This window comes from Micropterus salmoides, unplaced genomic scaffold, assembly GCF_014851395.1.
Source record: "Micropterus salmoides isolate LMB-PRFRI ecotype aquatic unplaced genomic scaffold, ASM1485139v1 Ms_hic_scaffold_3, whole genome shotgun sequence".
Classification (NCBI taxonomy): Eukaryota; Metazoa; Chordata; class Actinopteri; order Centrarchiformes; family Centrarchidae; genus Micropterus; species Micropterus salmoides.
In genome coordinates this window covers 20,731,225-20,755,548 of record NW_024042261.1, presented here as the reverse complement: position 1 = coordinate 20,755,548, position 24,324 = coordinate 20,731,225, and the positions used below count along the sequence as shown (strand labels likewise).

The window sequence follows — 24,324 nt, the reverse complement described above, 5'->3', positions numbered from 1 at the left end:
AGTTTCCTGAAGCACCAGCTGCACAGACTGACTTCCATGCAAATTGCAAATGATTGGCAAGGACTTGCCCTAGCAACACAAAAAATAAAATGCCTATTTTCTTTCCCATGTTGTGGGTTTTAGGTTCAGAGGTGCTATTAGATGCTTTTACTGTAATGACCTCAAGGAGTTGGCTTTAAAACTTCTACTGTAAGTGGATCAAAGTCAACTGGAAAATCCCTACTTCCCTCTGAAAATAGATAACAAACATTCCCCAACAGGTTGACATATAAATGTCTAATCTCACCTCTTCCTGCCACACGAGAAAACATGTGCTTTGTCTAATTGGTCAAACTCAACAGTGGTGATACCTGCTTTCTTGTCTAACCTCAACTCTACCCAGTCTTCATCTGATTACAATAATTCTTATTTTGTACCTCCAAATTATTGCCAGAGTAGCAGCAAGCAGCAAACTTCAATGCTTGAAAGTGTCACTTTCCAAAACACTTGTTCAACCTTGACACCACTTTTGGTGCCATGTAAACTGAAGGTGCTGTAAGTTGATACTGCATTTTCTGTTAGCTTCTTCACTCTCCATTGTCAGTGTAACTGTATGTTTCTGGTGTTTTACAGTACACCTCCTGTCAGTGTATACTGTGACGTACACATGCTGACAACAAACAACAAATGCTGAGGTTAATTAGGTACAAGTGTGTCTGTTTGACCAGCTGAACTACTCCAAGCTCCTGCCCTTCATTCCATAGTTTCAGCTGAACTAGCAATGTGTCTGGCTTCTCCTGAAAATGTATTTATTTATGATTGGGGGCGGGGGGGCTGCTACATAAGTCAAAATTCTCCTGGGATCTCTTTTGTTAAATGAAGTCACTTATTGAGTATGTGTCTGGAACAAAGAGTCTGCTAAACAAAGCAATAAATGTGCCTCAACGAAGTGATCACAAAGGAAACGTGTTCATATTATCAAGAGTATGTTGAGGAGTTCAGATCAGAGAGGCAAGAAAATGTGAGCATAGTCTCGCTTTGATCACTTCATTTGATGAGAGTTGTGATTATTTTCCAGTATCTTCTTTCCACCCAAATGTTCAATTTGGGTTGCGATAAAATGGATCTTGTTGATGATGTTTATGCCTTTGTGTTGCATCACAGTCTAGGCTGGGACTTTCAGAGCACAGTCAGACCTCAATGGAATCATTACATGATTTATGAGTTACCGAAGAAAAGATTCAAAGCTCTGGGAGATTTTATGCTGCCAAAGCTTCTCCTGGCCCCTGCTTTCTAAATAATAAAACATGGGCTTCAGGCTACTAGTGGTTTAGCCTAAAACAAGACTATAAAGATTATTTTTTCGTCATGTTTAATACATTTGTTGCTCTCTTTTATAGTAATATTATTAAGTTGGTCTGTATTTTATTGTACAGAAAGTCATTATGACTGGTAAATGTTTAATAGCGCATGGTAAATTTTAGAATCCACCCACAACTGAGACTTTCTGGTGCTCTTGGTCATTCATCAGACTGATACACATGTCATGTAGTCATGTGCTTGTATGTGTGTGTGGTCAAACCAGTTCACAACCTTTGACACCAGTCATTCCTTCTCATTTTTCCACCTACATGTGCGCACTCGCCCTCTGCTGCCTGGCCGTCTGATATAAACGGCTCTGGGATTTTTCCAGCAGGCTCCTGGATGTTTACGGAGGACACTTGTGAAATTGTGTAATGGTTCAAATGTGAATGTGTGGTGAGGAGGTTATGTAAGTGCATCTCTCCCGTCTGATTCATGCGTTCTCAGATCTGCATGAGTGTGTTTGTGTGTTTGTTCAGGAAGGGGTGGTACTCTTAAAATTGTGGAGTTGAGGCACCTTTCTATGCCCCTCAGCGTTTAAACACATATCACCAGCATTCAAAGTCTTGGAGAGACACTAGGAAGGCCAAGCGAGTGGGTAGAATATAAGATTGAAAAGTGCACACCCACAGAGACACATGCATATAAACACCTGCGAAGCTGCCTGAGCAATTCCAGTTTCACTAAGAAGGTCAGAACACAGACGTGTGCGTTGTAGCAATGATTCAGCTCCCCGATGTGGGGAAACACATTTGCCTTTTAAAACCTTTATGTGGGGGAGCTAATTGCAAATCCAAACCTGGACTCTCAGGCTGCTCTCAGTCCAGTCATGTTTGTTTAGGCAGTCATTTACTCTTCCACGTTTTGTTTCTAAATAGCTTCACATCTAAATTGCTTCTTATCTAAATGAGAAAATAATAAAGAGGAGTCAGAATCTCTTCTCGTCTAAAGTTTGATACTAAGGTGAAATAGATTATTTGCTGGGTGTTGATAAGCTTGACTCCTGTTACCTAGTGTGGCTGTCTTTGGCCCTGCTGGCTAAAGGGACTATTCCAGAGTGTTGTGATATTTGTATTGAGTCATGACAGTATTTGGTAGTACAGTATTTATTCATAAATGAGCCAAATGTGTTTTTGTCCAAGGAGGAGTCTGACCGGGAAGTTCATTGACCCTATGGAAACCCCTTCCTACAGTCTTAGAGTAGGCTTCTTGTCTACATTGCCTGGTAAAGGCCAAGAATATTTGTAGCCGCATTAGCAGCATGGCTCTAGTGAGGGCAATGTCAGTCTGTCATTTGGTTGGTTGGTCCACCACTGGTCCAAACTGGAATAAAATTATTAGATGGATTGCCATGACATTTGGTTCAGACATTCATGTCCCCCTTGGGATGAATTGCCAGAACTTTGCTGATCATCTCTGACTTTTCCTCTAGTGCCACTATCAGGTCTCAGTATAAATTCACTACTACACTTTGGCTAATGACCAAATACCTAAATGACATGCTTTGTGATAATGCTAACACATTTAATTAAGACACTGAACATAGTTATAAATATCCCTGCTAAACATCAGTATGTTAGCTTTGTCATTGTGAGCATATTAGTTAGCATTTCCAAGCTTTTTTATATGAAACTGTTGTGATGCAGCTTTGTAAATCACAACTGGCAGCTGTTGGTTTACAGTGATAGATTACATTTGCCAATTGAATTAGAAGTGGGTTTGTTGCCTAATGATGTTTGAAATTATATGGGAGTGAATGAGCTTATGACATACAGCAAATCTGATTTAAAAAATATCATACAGTAAATTGTGCCTCTTTGCTTGAATGGCACTGGTTCTGCCAGCTAGCTTGGGCAAGAAATGAACCATTATTGTCCCAGTGGTTGTTCCCTGGCTGCTCATTGACTGTGTGTGTGTGTGTGTGTGTGTGTGTGAGAGAGAGAGAGAGAGAGAGAGAGATTTGGTTCCACTGACCTGAACACTACCATCAGTTTACAGTAACCTGTTGTGGTTTCACAGTGTGTGTATTCCTGGATATTGGCGAACTTTAAAGAGCATTAGCTTACTGTCTAATATGTCTCTAAGTCCTTAATTTTGTGTGTGTGTGTGTGTGTGTGTACCGACTCTCTGCTGCAGAACAAGGCTCAGTCACAGAGGAAATAAGAGGGCTTGATTTCCCCAAATGGCCCTGAGTAATAATGATACCTTTGTCCACTGACTTACTGCCTCAAGTAGAGAAAGCAGGACATAATGACATATATGAGTCAGAACGTCAGTTCATTAACATGTATTAGAAACAAAACTCAAGTTGTCTAACGTAAGGAGTGCAATAAATGTGGTGGGAAGCTTGTTTTTTCTATCATTGGCTCAGATGCCCTCAAGATGTCACTACAATGTATTTGTATTTACTGGCTATTTACTTTAAGTCTGTACAGAGTCCCTAAGGGACATAGGAAAAAATAACAATGCACACAAGATGCTATCTAGTGCTCACAATCTAGTGCTCGTGAGATACCATCTGGTGCGCATGAGAAACGATCTGTTTTAGGGTTTTTTTGTCCATGTCCCCTTCGGTACTCTAAGTGTGAATGTAAGGTGTGAAAAGCCAAATCTTGGCCACATTAATGACTGTGTGTTAAAACCTGACTGTTAGATCTCCATTTAAACTCAGGATGCATCTTAGAAGCCAGTGGGATCACCATGTCCATGACACATAGGCTAATATAAAAATAAACCCAACAAAACAGGCTAATGGTCAGAAAGTATTTTATTTACATTTTTAAATCAAAAGCAGGGAACATGCAGTTCATGGTCTGATCTGTTTTTCTTTACAGTTCTGGATCAGACAGATTGACCTTCATCTGCAACTCAAACATACTATAATCCAAAGTGCCCTGAAAACTGTCAACTCCCACTAGTATACAGTAACTGATTGAATTTCCATACCGTGTGCAGATTGTTTGTTAGTCCAGTACTGTTCATTTCTGCATTTTGATTTGAGCTTCTTTCAACGTTATCAAGTTTGGAAGCTAGGGTCTCAATAGAGACAATAGGCATCATTTAGAAAAGAAAAAATTCTGAAATTTCTGTTAGTGTGGTGTGTGTAGTGTGACCTACATGAGCAATCCAGTGAGACTCACTTTACAGACAGTACAATCCAGCAGGATTTTAAAACTGCCTCTGACTCTGTTCTACTCACTTTGAGCAGCAGGTGGCAGCACCACATTAGTAAAACAGACATTAACCTAATAGAAAGGAAGGAAGATACAAAATGTAAAGAATGCACATATTTCCAAAATATGAAAGCTATTCATATGTGTAAAAGCTCATAATGCCCATCATTTGTGCTGCAACAGCACAACTGTGCTAAAACAAACTAAGGTATGTCAGGAACTGTGTGGCTGTCTGAAGGAGCAATATCAGTGATTGCGACTGAAGAATGCAGACTGTTTGTACTGTTTAACAGTATACAGGATTTCCTATTATTTTGAACAACAACCAGAATTGACATAAATATGTCCTGGAGAGGTGATATATGAATAGTAAATCAAAGCAGAAATACATGATTAAAAAATTCACTGAGTTCTTTCAAAAGGGTTATCGACTTGGTGAAAAGCAGACGGACAGATAAGCAGCAGACAGGTAAGCAAACATTTTTGTATGGCAAAAAATGTTAGAAGTTTCTGTACTTCTGCTTTAGAGATCCACTCCTCCACTAATGTTATGTTCACAACGTATAGTGAGACTGTTTTTTGTTCTGTATATCTGCTTTAGTTCACATGACTTTGCACACCACCATGATTTTATTTTAATTTATTTATTCTGTGTGATGTCTGACAGCTTGCTGTGTATGTTTCTTGAGAGTTTACAGTCCCTGTGACATTTTCAGTCTATTAATAACAAGGCGGTGCCTGAAATAAAAAGGTCAAGAACCACTTCTGTTGGCAGCTTTTAGGCACACTGACATGTTTTAAAATATTTTGTTCACGTGTTGCTGGGGCAGAAAGAAGTCTGGCTGAAGAAGTTGTCTTCACTGAACACAAGCAAAAACAATTCCTCATAGTGTACTGTTTGTTTTCAGACACTCACAATAAGTGACACTATAAAAGATGCCCACAACAGGTTATGGGCTTAGTCAGTTGATAGCAGGGAATCTGAAAATCTGGTACAATAAATCTGCCTGTATGCTGGCTCCAAAACACAAGCACAAATCTGTTTTCATTGCAAGAAAAATGTTCTGAGTAGTTTTGCTTTTGAAGCAGAGCTCCGCCTCAGACAGAGAGGAAATGGAAAGGCTTTCAGAAAAGGAAGTGAGGCCCCTTGGTACGTAGCAGAGGAAGGTTCCAGTGGGGGGAAAGAATGCTATTCAAATTAAATCAAAAGACTTCTCGGTACATAATGTACTGTACATAATCACACTTCGACCCACACGCCCTCTCCTCTCTTTCTCTCTGTACTGATGAGCAAAAACAACAGTTACTCCTGTTTGGCACCTCATTGCTTCACTTTTGGCCCTGATAGCAGCTGCTGCATCTTGTTGCAATGACTCTACTAGAGATGTCTGAAGTCCAGGAGTTAAAGCTGACCAGGCAGACATTTGTGCTTCATACAGTTAATGGGTGTGCAATGTTTTCTAGGGCATTTGAGAGACTCACATCAAAACAGTGAAGTTAATGACTTATAATTAATTTCAACTGAGTGTTCCTTGAATCATTCCTGGATAATACTTGCACTATTAAAGGATGCTTCATTTCTTTGGGGATACATTTTGGCCATGGATGGACAGTCTGTCTGCCTCAATATTAAAGGAACATTTTGGAAAATATGCTTTTTTGCTTTCTTGTCTGTACACTATATATGAAGGTACAGCCAGCAGCCGGCTAACTTAGTACAAAGACTGGAAACAGTGACACAGCTAGATAGGCTCTGTCCGAAAGTTAAAAGAAAACCAACTCCTCTAAATCTTATTAAGACTGCAATTAGACTGCAAGCCAAAGTAACCCAAATCTGATTTTTTTATGCTCATATGTCACTCAGATCGGATTTTGGGCCACTTTCCAAATGATGTCTTGTTCTTTTGCACATGGGGGTCTCTTTCAAGCCGTGGCCATTTCACACTGGAGTCTGATATGGGCCTCATTTACAAAATATCTGGGTAATAAATGGGAATTAGGCACTAAACCTGCAGTGTGAACGTGTAGTAATTAACACATTGTATCTTGTTTTTTTAATCCTGTCACAATGCCGGCCAACTCCCAGTCTCACATTCTCCTGTCTGCTTTGCTTCCCTGACACACGCTTCCTGACATTTCAAATCCTGCCACTCCCTCCTGCCCCACCGTAACTCCTTTTCCCGCCTTTCCCCATCACCTGACCTCCCCACCTACCTGCACGTTTGTTCCCACAATCTCCGTAAGCCTTCTAGTATATTTACCAGCTTATTTCTATTCATTCCCTGCCAGATCACCTGTTGTGCTCCAGCATTTTGTTGTAGAATAGAATAGAATAGAATAGAATAGAATACACTTTATTGTCCCCTGGGGGAAATTTGTCATGGATTCAAAGTGCGTAGTGCATAGTAGTAGCTGCCCTTACAGACAATAAATATACATAAAATACATATAACAGCTAAAGACATAGACTTAGACTACATACACACTCATGACACATCCAATAAAAGATTAAAACAAATAAGAACAAAATGTATATATATATATATAAACTGCCTGGCTTTATTCTGCCTGCATGACCCACTGCCTTCCCTCTGTACTTATGCTACCCAGCCTAACCCCTTTCTGGGTAAGATTGCGTGCTCTTCTCTGCCTGCCTGGTTTTGACTTTTGCCTATCCCATACTACAAGAAAATGTAAACTGTTAGTTTTCATGTTGGTCCAGGTTCAGACGTGTTTTCACTGAGCTTTACAACTCTGTACAAAAGCCAAGGTGTGAAGATGAAAACTTAGAACAACTATTTTGTTAACTTCCTGGAGACTCCACTGGTTGCTGGGCAGCTGGTTCGGGCATGTAGTCTGGCAGTATTACTTCTGTGAAACAGCACTTGGCTGTTTGGTTTTGTTTTGTTGTTTCCCTTATTTCCACTCTTGTGCTAAGCTGAGTTAGCCAGCTGCTAGTGGTAGGTTTGTATTTAGCATACAGACATGAGAGTCTTCTCATGTTACTCTGGGCAAGAAAGCAGATAAGCATATCTCTCAAAATGTTGATCTTTTCCTGTAACGTTTGCTCTAGAAATAAGGTGTCAGTTTACAGGTATGAATGGAGCCAGCAGCCCCCAATCCATTATTTCCCCATCGCTGATCTATAGTTGTAACCATGCCTGAGTGGTCCATCAGCTCATGTTGTTTGCATCACACCCTGAGACTATTGTTGTTGATGCAAACAGGGTTCATCACAATGTACAAACCTTAATAACTTTCCAGGTAACAAACCCGCCACAATCACCCTCACTTGTTCACCATGGGCAGGAGAGGTATTGTGTCATGGTTTTTTTTTGCAAATGTTTTGATGCTGCATCTTGTGGTCCAACGCCTTTTCACTTTTAGCAATGCTCCTCCCACGACAACCTCTATCACACATTTTCAGAGTCAGTTAGATCACGCTTTAAGCTTTTTCTTGGTGTACAGTTTACATGCACAGTTAGAGTGGAAATGGCCGATGGAAAGGAAGGGCCCACTTCTTCCGCAGGGTCAGGGTCTGTCTTTTTTTTTCTGGTTTGGTGTATGTAAACTGTGGAAAACCACCTGCAACTCCCTGACACAACTCTAGAGTCACACGTGGCTGCTCCTGTTAAACCACAGGCTTTCTAAGTAGATGGATGAATGTGTTTATAATGTCTAACTGATGGATTCAAAGAGGGTCGTTTGGGGGTTTACCCTGAGTAAATGAGCCCACACTAAGCGAACAATGACAGTTATACGATATTACTCCTATACGTGTAACTGAAACAATTATATTCTGAATGGAAGTGAATGCATTTATATGTGTCTCTACGTGAATCAGTAGTGTAGGAGTCTCCTCTTAAAACCTACAGACTTGTTAAAAGCCAAAAATACATCTGCGTCACTATACAGAGACATCATCCTAAGTAATAAATAATATTTAATATTCTCAATATAACATTCCTCTTTAAACAGCAGATTGGCGTTTACAGCACGAGGAAGAAGCTCCACTGAACAAATAAAAAAACAGATGTTTCTGAGGTGTGTTTGCTGCAGGTAAAAAAAAAAAATCGGAAACTAAAACATGTCTTTTAACAGTTAAGGACAGAATACATCACAAGTATCACACACACGAAAGGATTTACTGTACAGGCACTTCTTGAACCAGTAATTACACGTGTCATGAAATGGGCAGTCACCGTTTGGCTTTGAATATGAGACTATACATAGTGAAACAACTGAGTCACACTGTCTGCACTCTGTTGAAATTCTTTACAAATATGACTGTCTGCGACATCAACATGAAAACTCATGCCACACATAAGAAACGCTCACAGGAATCTACAAAGTCTTGAAAAACCATGAAAATTCACTGACGATCTACATGGCCAACTAACGAGATGGTCCTCCTGCTTAAACATTGTCAAATTGAAACTCATTCATTGGTGCAAGCCTTTAGGCGTTATATATACAAATATTTTTTTCTTTTAAAATGTCTTTGCTGTGTTTTTGCACAGTACAGATCTGGGTTCTTGTCTAAAATCTCATTAAAATTTTTGTGTTGCCATGATATAGACTATTCTGTGGCTACTCACATTCGTTGTGACATGTGTACAGTGCCTTTTATCAGCTTCACTCAGAGTCAGTAACATTACACTTTAAGTTACTTCAATATATTTAAAATGAGCAGATACTACGCTTGTGTTTCAATATAAATCTAACAATTAATACGTGGCTACAGTATGAAATTACAGAAACTGTCGTAGATTGTATTTCTTACAGGGGGCCTTACTTGCTGTGCAACACTAACAACCTACTCCTTAACACACCTACATATGTTTCATTGACGAGTTTTGCAGAATAAAAATTTGTATTAAATTGTGCCCCAAAATGAACTGGGAAAACAAAGGAGTGACTAGCTGAGTTGCACTTTGGCTATTTGCCATACACTAAGTCAGAGAGACAACATTGCATCTGTGTGTAAGCATTGACCTCATCCTGGTAAATAATCAACAGCCATCACTGCTTCCAGAATATAATTAACTATTCATTCTCATACAACTGTCCCTATTCACTGCAACATACAGTGGGATTAATCAAAACCAATGCTATAAACTAAACGATTTTAAATTTTAGCTAGATTTCTGTTAACACAATAGCCTATAAGAATGTATGTGGGTTAAAATGACTCTCCAGACTAATTGTCATAAATTATGAAATGATTCAGGCATTGTGAGCCCTCTGTCTGGCTTTTGGGATCATAAAGCACTTTGATATGGATGGAATGAAACAATAAAGTTGTGAACTTCACCCACTCATGATGCACACACACATACACACTTAGTCAGTAGAGACACTTTGACGTCAGCCAAAATTTACTGCACAAGAACAGACAGTATACAGTATGCACATAACACCATCTGAGATAGACATACACATATACACTATCAGCCAGGAGCATAAAACACATATACACAATTGTTTGGTCAAGTGACAGAAAGATTAAAAAAAATCATACATGGACTTACATGAACTCAGACAAACAGACCAACATATATGATATCAGCTGACATAGTGAAACACAGAACCACGTGTAACCACATGGCCACACAGGCACCCAGACTTAAAAAGAAAGTATGACTGTGTCGGCAGCGTCTTGGTCCCAAAGAGAAAATATGCTAAAAGTCCTGATTTGTCTTTGTATACCCAGGGCCAAGCTCCACCATCTAAATTTTTATTAAATTATACTAACGCTTAAAATAACAGCATCCACTTAAAGGCCTGACCTTTACGGGAAAGAATAGTGGAAAGTTGTTGCCGTAAAAAACTTTGAAAACAGACAATATGTGCACACATATACACTTTCCCCACCATACTGTTGTTAACCAGCAAATCCATTCATTAACTAAAAAGACCCTCCATTTTGGGAGCTGTCCCTTTTTCTCTGAAAAAAAGCTGATGTCACTTATCACACTCTGGAGTTGGGACCTTTGGTTATCACTCACTAGGATGTAGCCAGAAGTGCTACGTGCTTGTTAAGTGCAGCAGCAGTTTCCGGTTCTACAGTATGTGAATCAGTTTTTGGCCAGACTTTCAACAAATCATTAACTTCAATGTGTCAGCCTGTTAAAGGAACTTGGCAGTACTGTATTTATCCCCTGGGACATAATTTGCTTGGATAGTAGTTTCACAAGAACATCATTTAAATGCATAAAGGTGTAAAACAAATGTGAAATGCAAAACACTACACTATATGAAAAAAAGCTGACAAATTGACTTTGATTTCAGATCTGGTAAATGCTATCCTTTGTTACTGCTGTTAAATATTTCTTGTAAATTCCTGCCATTGTCAATGGTTACTTTGGGTCTGACTGGCCAGGATAAAAATCCTGTCTCCAAGATCAGTTTGTGCGAAGAGTATGCACACATCCTGTTTTATCATTGTTAGATCAACATACATAAACTTACAACCAAAAACAACATGTGAAAATCATATTAGAACATATTACATGCCGAAGAAACTGTTGTCTACAGTATTGTTATTGTCCTTTCTCCCAATTAGGCCTATCTGATGTGTGTGTGTGTGTGTGATGTGTGTGTACACATAACACTAACACACACCTACACACAGCGTGACCCTGACCAGCAGCTAAAAATGAACAGAACCAAGAGGAAGTCAACCTTTAACAATGCTTCCAATAAAATAGTTCTGCAATGTGATTATAAGACAGGGCTTTGCAGAAACAGTACATAAACACGCATTCACACTCACACACTTTTGATGAACTGAGCTATTTATATATATAAGCATAAATGACATGAGGAAGCTTGTACTCGACAAAATTTCCATAAGCAGTAGTTTCCTTAACACGTCTCTGACAGGCCAAAGGCTGAGAGGCACGTGGCTGATCCTTTGACGCAGTTAAGGACATTTAATACACAGCAGTTTTGTTTCATTAGCTAATGCTTTCTACTACTGATGGCATACTGTTCTGGTGCTCACAGAAATTAAATTAAATATGTAGAATGACAGCATACTATTGGTATGACTGGAGTTAATCGAGGTTCATACAGAAACAGTATTAGAGCTTGCATCGTTGCATTTGCATTACAATACAGATTATCACTATAAATTTATAAATATGTCTGAAGATTTTTTAGAGAGCGCACAATGCAATTAGATGAGAAACAACACTAACCCTGAAAGTATTAGAGGTGTTCACCCCACAAGTTGTCCAAATTAAACAACAAAACAGGGTATTTGTCCATGGCATCTAGATCTACACGTAGAGGAGGTTTCTGATGCCCCAAACGACAGGCCAACATCATTTGTATGTGCCATATAAAGGAACTACAGATCACTGTTGAAAAATAAAATCAGTTTTATTATATATAGTTATATAGTTAAGGTTTGGTTAGACATAGGCACAAAAACGACCTGGTTAGGTTAAGGAGAGGATCCTGATTTGGGTTAAAATAAGCACTTAGTGAAGGTTGATGACAATAATAAACATGTGGTTAAGTGGGAACTATTGTAGTCAAGCTTTAGAAAAAAACACTGTTTATATCGGCTGGGCTTTGTACTGCCAGCTTGGACTAGCAACAGACTGAATCTACTACTGAACTGAAGACAGTCCAAATCAGCACTGAATTCATGACAGTGTGTACAGCGGTGAGTTCACTGACTGTTACGTTCTGAAGAGATCTTTTATCTTAGAAAAAAGTGAACAAACTGGGTGGTCAATGATGGATCTTCAAACTGAACAGAACACAAAAATACATGACCAAATACTAACAAAGTATCAGATAACTTCACTGGCCACAGTAATCATATCACATAGATGGTTAGATTGCTGTGCAAGAGTTGGGCGTTTATACAAGATCACACGTTAATTCATCATGAATTGACATTACTGTACATTGTAGTGCCAGTAATCCAAGGAAGAAAAGATGCCCTGTCAGCTTTTCCATCTCTGTTAAGTCATGTGGTACTGAGTCGGTGATCTCATCAGTGTAGGACATTTAGAGCAGTGATTCACGATACATGCATGTACACAAACAACATACCGACTTCTTTATTTCCTCTTGTGACACATTAAGGTGTATTCATTTTGAGCCAAGTCAGTGTGTGCTTCTTCTCTCTGCTCTTCTACCAGATGACCTCACTGTTAACGCCCCTATTAAGGTGTGTATGCACGAAAGCCCAAGCTTGCCCTGTCAGGTGACAGTCAGCTCTGCTGCACTGACACGTGTATGACGTGCAGAGCAACTCTCGGGGGTAAATCTAGTTCAAATGAAAATATCTTAGCTCAGTAGGTTTATTTCTAATCGATAAGATGTTGATGATGTTCTCTAACATCAGTTTAATTTTAAGAGCCTGCAGCATACAGTATATTTAAAGAGGGATTGGATAGATTTTGAACCCCCTGAGTTCTTGCTGCTGCTTTGCTACATTTCAGCCTGGACAGCCTTGAAAATGCCTTTTAAATGGTTTCTAAACATGCTTACAAAAACAAGTTTGAGGTGACTGGCTTTCACTCGAATCTGGTAGGTGGAGGGTTACATACATACAAGAGAATAAGTGCAGTAAAGTTGAGAGATTATAAATATTTGTATTTATTAATTGTGTTTCATTGTATTTTGAAAAGGATAAAAGAGGAGGAATCTTGTCCATTTTCTCTTACACTAAAAATATTAGTATTATAATATTACTAATATTATAATATTAGCTTTTCTCTCCCATGCATTCAGTACACATGGAGTTCAGTATTACTTTGACCTAGGTCCAAGATTTTTCCTTTGTGAGGTCAAGCTCTAATGTAGGATGCACATAGCAATACGGTCTGGGGCGCAAGCTGCATAGAGAGAGTTTTAAATCTCCAAGGCTTTTTCTGTAATTTATTCTGTTATTTTGCTAACAGCAATCATTCTGGCCACAAGTGACATTTATAGCATAATGGTAAATGGAAAACCGTGAGACAGTAGCAAACATAGAACATAAAGTCAGAAAACTGACTCACTACTGTCCGTAAAACAGTAATATCTAAAGTCTGCTAACATCATAAGTTACAAGTCATACCAGACTAGGATGTAGGATGATAGCAAAACCTCTGAGTGTATTGAACTAAGAGTTTCTTTTTTTATTATTATTAATTTAATTTTTATATGTAAAAGAAAAAGAAATGTTTCTGTTTCTAAAAATTTCATATTTCATAGTATCACATTAAGGACACATTGCCTTGAGTTACATATTCAGCCATACTTCTACTGGCTGTAGTACTGTGCAAATAAATCGACACTTAGCAGCCACAAGACTTTCAAATGTTGACTTTGGATTCTCATAGTTCAGAGGTTGGGAAGAGGGCAAACACCTATACCCATTGTTACTCTATGTTTCATTGTTTTAAAGTGGTGTTTACCTAAACTGTGGTTTTTGTCTCATGATTTGTCCCTTAGCAAAGACTTTCTAAAACCATGGCGCAGGAGGAACGGTAAATGCAGAAATATGACACTATAAGCGGTAATGACATACTATTATTTCATGAAACACATATACAGTAACTGGTACAATACGTGGCAAGCTATACAGTCTCATGTGATGCACATTCAAATCAAGAGATTGTGGTCATGAGTCACTGTAGTTAGTTCTTTGATTATACCTACACTCATCATGTGAGCTTGTGTCACTGTGGTTTGACACTGCAGAATATGCACGCCGGCTCTCTGTAGCATCACAACAACGGGGGGAAATTAACAGTGGTGGGAAACAAAGTGTATTATCATGGCTGGAAACTTCTCTGTAATTTCCTGGTTTCTTGTACTGATTTCAAACTGAAGTAAAGTAGCTAACTATATAGTACGTCTATTCTAAGATGGCATGTTGTTGTTCTGATAAAACAAAAACACGCTGAGCAGGAAATCTCAGCTCATTATGTCATAATCACTGAACATTGTCTCAGAGGCCCAAAAAAGCTTCTATCCAGCATGTACAAAAGTTACAAGTCATCACCCATTTAGCAGGCCACACACATTTCCGGTTTATAGACAGACAGTAACATGCATTAAGTTTTATAATTTGATTGCTATGAACATATTTGCTATAAAAGTAGCTATTGAACATGGGTGGGGATGGCACAATGGATAAGACGCCTGCCTTTGGTGTGAGAGACCAGGGTTCGATCCCCACTGTGACCCATCCACCATTGTGTCCCTGAGCAAGACACTTAACCCCTAGTTGCTCCAGAGGCGTGTGACCTGAATTGTAAGTTGCTTTGGATAAAAACGTCAGCTAAATTAATAAATATAATAAACAAACTTAGGCATTGCTTGTTCTTTTTTTGTGAACCTGCTCTTACAGTACAGGTGAAACTCGAGAAATTTGCATATCGTGCAAAAGTTCATTTATTTCAGTAATTCAACTTAAAAGGTGAAACTAATATATTATATAGACTCATTACATGCAAAGTGAGATATTTCAAGCCTTTATTTGATATAATTTCGATGATTATTGCATACAGCTTATGAAAACCCCAAATTCAAAATCTCAGAAAATTAGAATATTACATGAAATCAATAAAAAAAAAAAGCATTTTAAATACAGAAATGTCAGCCCTCTGAAAAGTATAATCATGTATATGTACTCAGTACTTGGTTTGGGCCCCTTTTGCATGAATTACTGCCTCAATGCGGCGTGGCATGGATGGTATCAGCCTGTGGCACTGCTGAGGTGTTATGGAAGACCAGGATGCTTCAATAGAGGCCTTCAGCTCTTCTGCATTGTTCGGTCTCATGTCTTTCATCTTACTCTTGGCAATGCCCCATAGATTCTCTATGGGGTTCTGGTCAGGCGAGTTTGCTGGCCAATCAAGCACAGTAATCACATGGTCACTGAACCAGGTTTTGGTACTTTTGGCAGTGTGGGCAGGTCCCAAGTCCTGCTGGAAAATGAAGTCAGCATCTCCATAAAGCTCGTCTGCTGAAGGAAGCATAAAGTGCTCTAAAATGTCCTGGTAGACGGCTGCGCTGGCTCTGGACTTAATCAAGCACAGTGGACCAACACCAGCAGATGACATGGCTCCCCAAACCAACACAGACTGTGGAAACTTCCCACTGGACTTCAAGCATCTTGGATTTTGTGCCTCTCCATTCTTCCTCCAGACTCTGGGACCTTGGTTTCCAAATGAGATGCAAAATTTGCTCTCATCAGAAAGGAGGACTTTGGACCACTGAGAAACAGATCAGTTCTTTTTTTCTTTAGCCCAGGTAAGACACTTCTGATGTTGTTTGTTGTTCAGGAGCGTCTTGACAAGAGGAATACGACATTTGAAGCCCATGTCCAGGATCTGTCTGTGTGTAGTGGCTCTTGATGCAGTAACTCCAGCCTCAGTCCACTCCTTGTGAAGCTCCCCGACACATTTGAATGGCCTTTTCCTGACAATCCTCTCCAGGCTACGGTCATCTCTGCTGCTTGTGCACCTTTTTCTCCCACACTTTTCCCTTCCACTTAACTTTATATTATATATCTTTTGCAATTACCTTTTGAGGCTTTCCCTCCTTGTGGAGGGTGTCAATGCTGGTTTTCTGCACAACTGTCAGGTCAGCAGTTTTCCCCATGATTGTGAATTCCACTGAACCAGACTGAGAGACCAATTAAAGGCTCAGGAACCCTTTGCAGGTGTTTTGGATTAATTAGCTGATTAGTGTGACATTTTGAGCCTACAATACTGAACATTTTCACAATATTCAAATTTTCTGAGATTTTGAATTTGGGGTTTTCATAAGCTGTACCCAATACTCATCAAAATTATATCAAATAAAGGCTTGAAATATCTCACTTTGCATGTAATGAGTCTATATAATATATTAGTTTCACCTTTTAAGTTGAATTACTGAAATAAATGAACTTTTGCACGATATGCTAATTTTTCGAGTTTCACCTGTATATGCATATATGTGTTTTATGTGTATAGTATATGTAAATCACCAGTGGGTATATTTTTTTCAACCTAGGACCTTGACATTTACATTAGTATATATTATTATACTATTATAGTATACTATAAAAGTACAGTACAGTTTAGTTTGGTGAGGTAGATTAGTATAGCACAGTACAGTGCAGTACAGTGCAGTATAGTTTAGTTTAGTATACAACAGTACAATTCAGTAGAGTTTAGTTTAGTTTATTTTAGTGAAGGGTACTACAGTAGTAATATTACTAGATGGTTGATGCTCACACACATTTTCTCTTGTAACCTATATCATTCCTTTTTCCCCTCCTTCCTTCATCACAGTTAGCACTTAAACAGCTTTTGCATAATCTTATCTTGAAATGTAGAGCAGGTGAGAATGTTGCTTCTGCATTCCTAAGTTCCTTAAGTTAAAAGTTTCTAAATATGGCTATTACATCACACATCAGTAATATTCAAATATACAATGCAAAACAGTAACTTTCAAATACTAATAGGTCAACAGACCTGAATGTAAGTGAAAATTCATCCAAACTCTGAGCTGATTCTGAATGTTTCCAATACACTAAGAGGAAATGAGGGCCGAAGCAGGGAAGGTAGTATGACTATCATGTTAAATGTAATGAGAATAAAAGGCCCTGTTCATTACGTATATAATGCTTCCGCTCTATTTCTGAAAACTCACTGCTATCGGACCAATGTTTCTTCCAATGGAAAAGACACCAAAATCATTTCTAGCATATTTTTAACCATTTAGGTAGGATAAGTTATGGTAATGTTCATTGTCATTCAATATCAGACACAAGACAGATCAGCAGCAATTTGTCAACAGATCATTCAAAGTGGCTCAGGCATGGTCGTTTAAGCTCACAGGAAAGTGATGGGTCACTCGAAGCCTTTAATAAGCCTTTACAATATGGGCACAATCCTGCATGTTTTCAACACAGTTAGTGTGTGTTTTAGTCACACACTGTACGTACTCACATACTCACCCACTTATTCCTGTGAATCATGCAGTTCTAGCATTTGTGTGCTTATGACATCATGACGAAGCCTTAATTCCTGTCACTGACGTTTCGGGAACGACTTTGTGGTCAAAAAAATAATTTTTTCACGTCACAGATTAGTGTGATCATAGAGGATTCTCAAACATTTCCATTTGAGAATGAAAATCTTTCTAATCTACTCCCATGTATTTTTATTAAATTGCCAAACAGATTGTCCTTTTTAGTGAGTGGAAACAATGTCAGCTGCAGTAAAGAAAATAACAAGATATACTGATCTGCTTGTCAATACAGCCTGATGGACCAAAACACTACTGTTGACTGTTGAATGTCCTAGGGTTTCCAGCTGAAAAGGGAGAACAGAGTGAAAACAAACACTGAAACAATCTCTCAAGGACAAGAACTGGCAGTGACAATAAAGCAAACAAAGTTATTTTTATGCCCAACTATTGTTGCAATAGTGTCTGTCTCTTATTGTTGGATTCTGCTGCTGATACCAGGGTGCCAGTCTTTGTGACAGGGGAGCTTGAACAATCAGACATCAAGGGAAATGAAAAAGATTTCATGACACAAGGGCTAAGTGATTACAGGTAAAGATTTTACATTGAAAAACATGTGGTCAGCTCATAAAAAATAAACCCAGAGGATGGGAACCCCTGGACTAAACTACCCAACTGTATACAAAGTGGGTGCCCCCGACTAAAGATTTCTCTAGTTGACTAGCAGTCGTCAGCACGTTTATGATGTTAATTTAATAATTTAAATATATGTAATTTTAGGTTTTTAGGGCCCAGTTCCAGGGCCGAGAAAAAAATAACATTGATAACATTGTGCTACATTACAGAGGAATACAAAACCATAATAATGAGCCTATAAAATAAAAATTTTACAAGGGGCACGAAGCAATATGCCTCCGAACGACAAGTAGTAATGATTCTGAAAGTGTCGGAAAAAACAGCTAGGAGACTGATCATTCTGTTAATTTATTTCAACAGATTGTAACATCACACAAGTTTCATTGTTCAGAACATGGGAATAAATAGGCCTAACCTCCAACTTCACAAGAACAAATTATTTTATTTATTTATTTTATTAAAAAGTAATGTCATATATAATAATATATCAATCACATGGGACACTTTACTGCAGAACCAGTACTTACTTATTTTGATACCTGAGTATGATGACAATATAATACAATTATGTACTTATTACAGTAGGATCTTGAATGCAGGACTTTAACTTTGTTTACATTGATGTATTGGTGCTTTTACTTAAGTAAAGTATCTGAATACAACTTCCTCCACTATTCCCGTTGTAGGAATGTCATACTAATCTAATCTTGAATATAAGTTGACAAATGGCTTTTTCACCCTCAGCAATATCTTGTTCTTTGACGGTTTCTGGCTCTTCAAAATCAGATAAGTTCAACATTGACCTTACATTGACAGTTCTGATAAATAGCACATTCCTTCAAGCTTGTCAAGCACCAGCATGAAGGGTCCCAGCTGCCGTCCTCATGCTGTGCCGTCAGCTCTGCTCAAACCCACATAGCACACATTCCTCACTGCCTCACCAAACGTGTGTGTGTGTGTGTGTGTGTGTGTGTGTGTGTGTGTGTGTGTGTGTGTGTGTGTGTGTGTGTGTGTGTGTGTGTGTGTGTGTGTGTGTCAGAGGGGGGTTCTGTCTTCATCTCTCTGCCTCCTTTAGTCTAATCTCTCACTCACTCACACAGCATAGACCTGTGTGTATGTCTGTCACATAAACAAGTCACTGAGTCCATTATATAATAAGGTCTGCCCAACCACTAATTTAACTGACAGTCAAAACACTCATACCACCCTGTTGCAGTCTGTAAAGAGGAAGTGACACATTATCAAGACCTAAAGTTCATTCTGAATCAAGAGCCACGTTTTTTTGTTTTTTTTTTCTGGCTGTGTATACCTTCAAACACGGCATGTGATGAGTGTTTGCTTCAATGTTCTAACACACACCAGCACTGGGGATAAAAGGATTGTTTCCTCGCTGTACCCACACACACGCTGCCTGCATCATTTCCTGCCACAAACTGAAAACAGGTTTCACCTGCTGATGTCATGAGACCTCGCCTTTCTCAAACTTAAGCAATGTCAGGCCACACCCTAGATCTTGTCTCCAGGTTTCACAAACACAAAAACACGTACATGCAAAGACAGATGCACAGTAACACATTTGTGGTATCTCAATGTAGTGTAGCATGTGGTTTTAATGTCAGGTAGAGCTAGGACCCACACTGTTTTCTCTACCACCCATAAAACACAGACATTATCTTTGGTTTTTTGCATTCTCTGGGTAGTTCATGCCTCAACTCTCCTGGGTTACCTCCCTGAAACACATCAGTGATCAGCAGCACTCTCACTGTAAAAATTATTTTTTTCCTTTTATGAGGCGTGTGTGTGTGAGTGAGTAGCAGATTTTCGTAAATTACAGCATGTGTGAGGGTGGTGAAGTCATTTTGACCCAGTTAACGTCACAAGGATGGTGTTGGCACTTTTAACGCCTTGATGAAAGATTGAAGACAGCCCATAGAAGAGGAATAAAGACCTGGATTTAGTCCAGGGATCGTTAATAAAAAGAAAAGTTTGTCAGATTGGGCTGTTGGCCACATTTTGCTCCCCTTTCTCGACAAATGCAGTTTGCTTGCACAGCTCTTAGAGCTCCATAACAAAACCATGAGACCAGATGGATAATTCAGCACTTGTCATAAAAAGCAGAGCTCTTAAGAAAAAACAATCTGATTGACTGTATGTACTTATGCACATTAGAAGCCAACTAGAAGTCAGAAATCGAACATATATCGAATGATAATGGTAAAAGATCTGTACTTCTGACCACTCAAAGGTTTTTACAATACATGTCACATTCACGCATACCTGTCATCCCTCCTTTTTTTCCCGGAATTCTCCCATATTTTACCATTGTCTCCTGCTGTCCTCCCGTTGTGGAAATCTCCCTATTTTTAACCTTTTTAGCACCCCCTAAAAAACCTGCTGGGCATGTTGTATGTTTGCTACATTTGCTACATACAGTATGTGGAACATTAGCTGCAGCATCTACTGACTGGAAGTCATTCACTCAAACGGCACCTACCAGTCGAAGAAGAAGAAGAGCAGTCGAAGAATAAGAACATCGGTGTGAGGATTCAAGGATGGATTAACGTAAGAGGGATAGAGAAGCCCACCTTCCAAAAAGGTTAAAATTTCCCTTGTTTTTAAATGTTGACAGGTCCCATTGATACACATTCACAAACATTTGTACACTGACGGCAGAGGCTTCCATGCAAGGTGCCAACTCATCATTAACACACTCACACATCGATGGCACATTTACTGTTCAGTATCTTGCCCAAGGACACTTCACAATGCGGGCTGGGGATCAAACTGCCAATCTTCTGATCAGTGGGCACTGCGCTCTACCTCTAAGCCACAGCCGCCCCATCAAGGGATGACTTTCAGTAGATCGCAGTGCTGGGGCTGCTCTGCTACGTACAAGCCTTGACCCAGAATCAGGCACCAGGTTCTCTACAAACATGCAGAGATAGGAGAAGAGACAACCTTCATCCGACCACACCCCAGCCCTGTCATGAACGGCTCTACTCAACCAACCAAAGTTCAGCTGCACTACGGTATTGTAACATCTGGGCAGGATTCTGACTTAGAGGCGTAAAGGCAAACATCAAATAACAGAAAAGTTACACCGTCACCTGAAAGCTGTGACCTGTCAAACCTGTTCATCATGTTTTCAAGAACATGCCAACTGACTACTGTTTGAATACATTGTCGAATTAAATTACAAGGATATGGAGCAAGTCTGTTTGCATTTTAATCATTATAAATGTTGATTCACATGACAGCTTTTGCACTTAATGCAATAACCAGAGTTTGATAAGTCTATTTACAATAACACTGTCTCATACTGATGTTATAAAACACACTGTAGCATTAGCTCAGCGTTGACACTGTCTGGTATTATTAGCAAAGAACCGGCTGAATCACACCAGCATGGACAATATAATGGGCCATAAAGAACAACAATGGGTGAATTATTGTTCAGCTAGTCTGCAACAATTGCCAGTGTTAGTAAGCCACATTTAAGGCCTGTAAAGCCACATGAATACTACAAGACATCACTTAAATATGAGTTCTTAGAAATGTAGACATTTCTTTGAGGACAGCTGTTGGTGCACAGTAACGTCCCCCAATGTGTGGTTTCCTCCATTCTGATTTGCAAAGAGGATTTGGAATCTGACATATGAACATGATCTTGTGTTTTTACCATTGAAACAGACGTACACACACACACACACACACACACACACATACACACACTAGCTTCCCACCCTCATACTGTTTCACACACTTTACAAGAGTCTTTCAACTGTGAGTAGTGAGTAGTGTGTGAGTGTGGGTGTGTGTGAGGGAGAGGTTGTGTGTGATATACAACTGAGGTCCTATGTATTTGTGTGGATGTGTGTGTGTATACTTGTGCCTGTGTGTGTCAATAGTGGTGTAGTGGGAAATACAAAGTGTATGTGAGAGAGCGGAAGAGAGCTGAGGGACTGGACAGAGTTTCAGTCTCTCTGTTCTCCCTCTCAGGTTGCCCTGTGTTAGTGGCTGATTTATTTAGACTTTCTATTCACATTTGATTTTGTCATAATACTAAAAAAGTGTACATGTACATCACAGTGTGCCACCCTAAACATTGTTATGCCATTCTATTGAACCTGCTCAAGAAAAAATACACTCAAACTTTGTTAAGTGTAACCAATCCATAATTTCATGTTCAATATTTAGCCATTTTGCTTCACATTTTTACCAAAGCCACTGCCAAAACGATCATAACGTAGCTGCCAAATACCCGATGAATGCTCTATATTTTTACCATCATATAATGTATATTCACAACATTCTTCCCACTCACTATCACCACTAGTGTCCTCTACTGGCTGAGGTCACAGTCATAATCTCACCTGGACTTTCACCTGTCATAAATTGTAAAATGTCTGAGTCAGTGTCATGGTTGATGCCAGACAGATTACCCTCTCTTAAACTTAAACTAATTAAGTTTATATCTTGCTTGTTGCTCCTGGTTGAACTGTTACATGAAATACAGGCAGTCTGTCATATATTTTCTACAACAATACATACATGAAAGTATAACTAATCCACAATAGCTGTACTGAACAACAACAGGGTCTGAATTGCTAACTTGTGACTGTCAAGACAGCAAAATTGAGCTCAATCGACACAGGAAATAAAAAGACAAAAAAATGTTTTGAATGGATAGAAATTCAGGCACTGTGTCAGTTTTTGCGTATTACTACAAGCCAAGACACATCTGTGAAACTCCCCTCTTCCTTCGTCCCCATCTCTCCCTCTTTCTGTGTGTGCGTTGTTCCTGCGTTGCAGCCAGGAACATACTTTTCCTTTTAAAGAAACAGTCAGGGGTGAAAAACAGTTACAGAGAAAGCATAGGGCAGAATACTTTCATAGCATGCAGATAGAAAGGTGGGGCCAATATGAGAGAATAAGGGTTAGAGACATGGGGGTGTTATCAGCCGAGTCTGGCATGCAGGACTGAGGGATAAGAGAAGATAGTGGCATAACCTCAAAGAAGCAGACCGTGCAATGACGTAGAAAGTGATGATCGTTAAACTCCAAATATTCATACTACTGCTAATAAAACAACATGACAAAGAATCCAAAGGTCACTTTGAAATATTTTAATAGAAGTCTACTTTTGCTTGAGTTACATACAGTAGGTTGCATTAATTATTGTGCTGATTTCACCCCCAGAGCACAAACTGGATAATTTGTTGTATCAGTGGCCATCATGCTTTGTATCAAGTGCGTCTTCTACGCACATAAAGGAACATTAAACCAGAGCAGTCCAACTTTAATCACAGTTTTAATTGCACCTTTTAAATTAAATTCAGCAAAATTCTTGTCTTACTTTCATTAAACCATTTATTCTCTCTTCGAGAATTTGAGTAAACTCATCTTTTGGATTTTGTTTTTACATATTTGTATATTTCTAGCATTCTATGAGATGTCGTATTATTAATATATTGGAGATGGGTCAAAATTATGTGTTGAACTATTGCAAGAATCTGGATAAACTCAAAGATTACTATTTTGCATTTATAAACTGATGTTCTTTAGAATAGCCCACCAAAATTCAGCGTATTTTTTTTTAACCTCTCTTTGTCTCCTTCACTGTTCTTTCACAGATCAGAGTTTTAAGCTGAAGGTGAGTATTACATTTGAGCATTCATGAGAACATTTAAAAAGAAAATCTGTTTCTAAAACTTAAAAAGCTCCCTCTTTAATGTGACAATAATGACACTGTTGATGTATAATTTAAAATGTTTTTCACCTAGCTTATGTTCAGGGCAGTTTATAAACTTTAGGGGCATTTTCATGCCGTGGCCCCAGCTCATTTCCTGGCAGTTGCTTCAGCGTCAGTTCAGAACATTTTGTTTCATTTGTTTCATTTTCCGACTGTGGCTTCCCGTTTATCCCTGCCCCCTCATTCTCCTGCCTTTCTTCAACCTGGCCCCATTTCCGGGTGAGAAGGAAGAGCGCTGGTGCTCTGGAAAAATGGGACGGGAAATGGAAGGAGGGGGAAACGATTGGAGTTTCGAGAAATTGTAGAACTTCAGAGAAACTATTAAGAGTGTCAATCAGAGGTGACACACATGCTGGAGGGCAAACAAAAAGTAAACAGAGTGAGTTAAAAAGTAAAGTAAAAGTTAAAAAATGACATGTACGGTTCTGTCTATTCTACTCTGTTTGTTCT

The 24,324-nt window shown here is 39.0% G+C and overlaps 1 long non-coding RNA gene across 1 annotated transcript; it reads left to right on the top strand.

The window, feature by feature from the left end:
* Nucleotides 1-4,749: 4,749 nt before the first annotated feature.
* On the top strand, nt 4,750-23,809 carry LOC119882668. The gene is made up of 2 exons (XR_005440534.1): nt 4,750-4,983; nt 23,756-23,809. It is a non-coding gene; the product is annotated as an uncharacterized LOC119882668 (long non-coding RNA).
* Nucleotides 23,810-24,324: the final 515 nt, after the last annotated feature.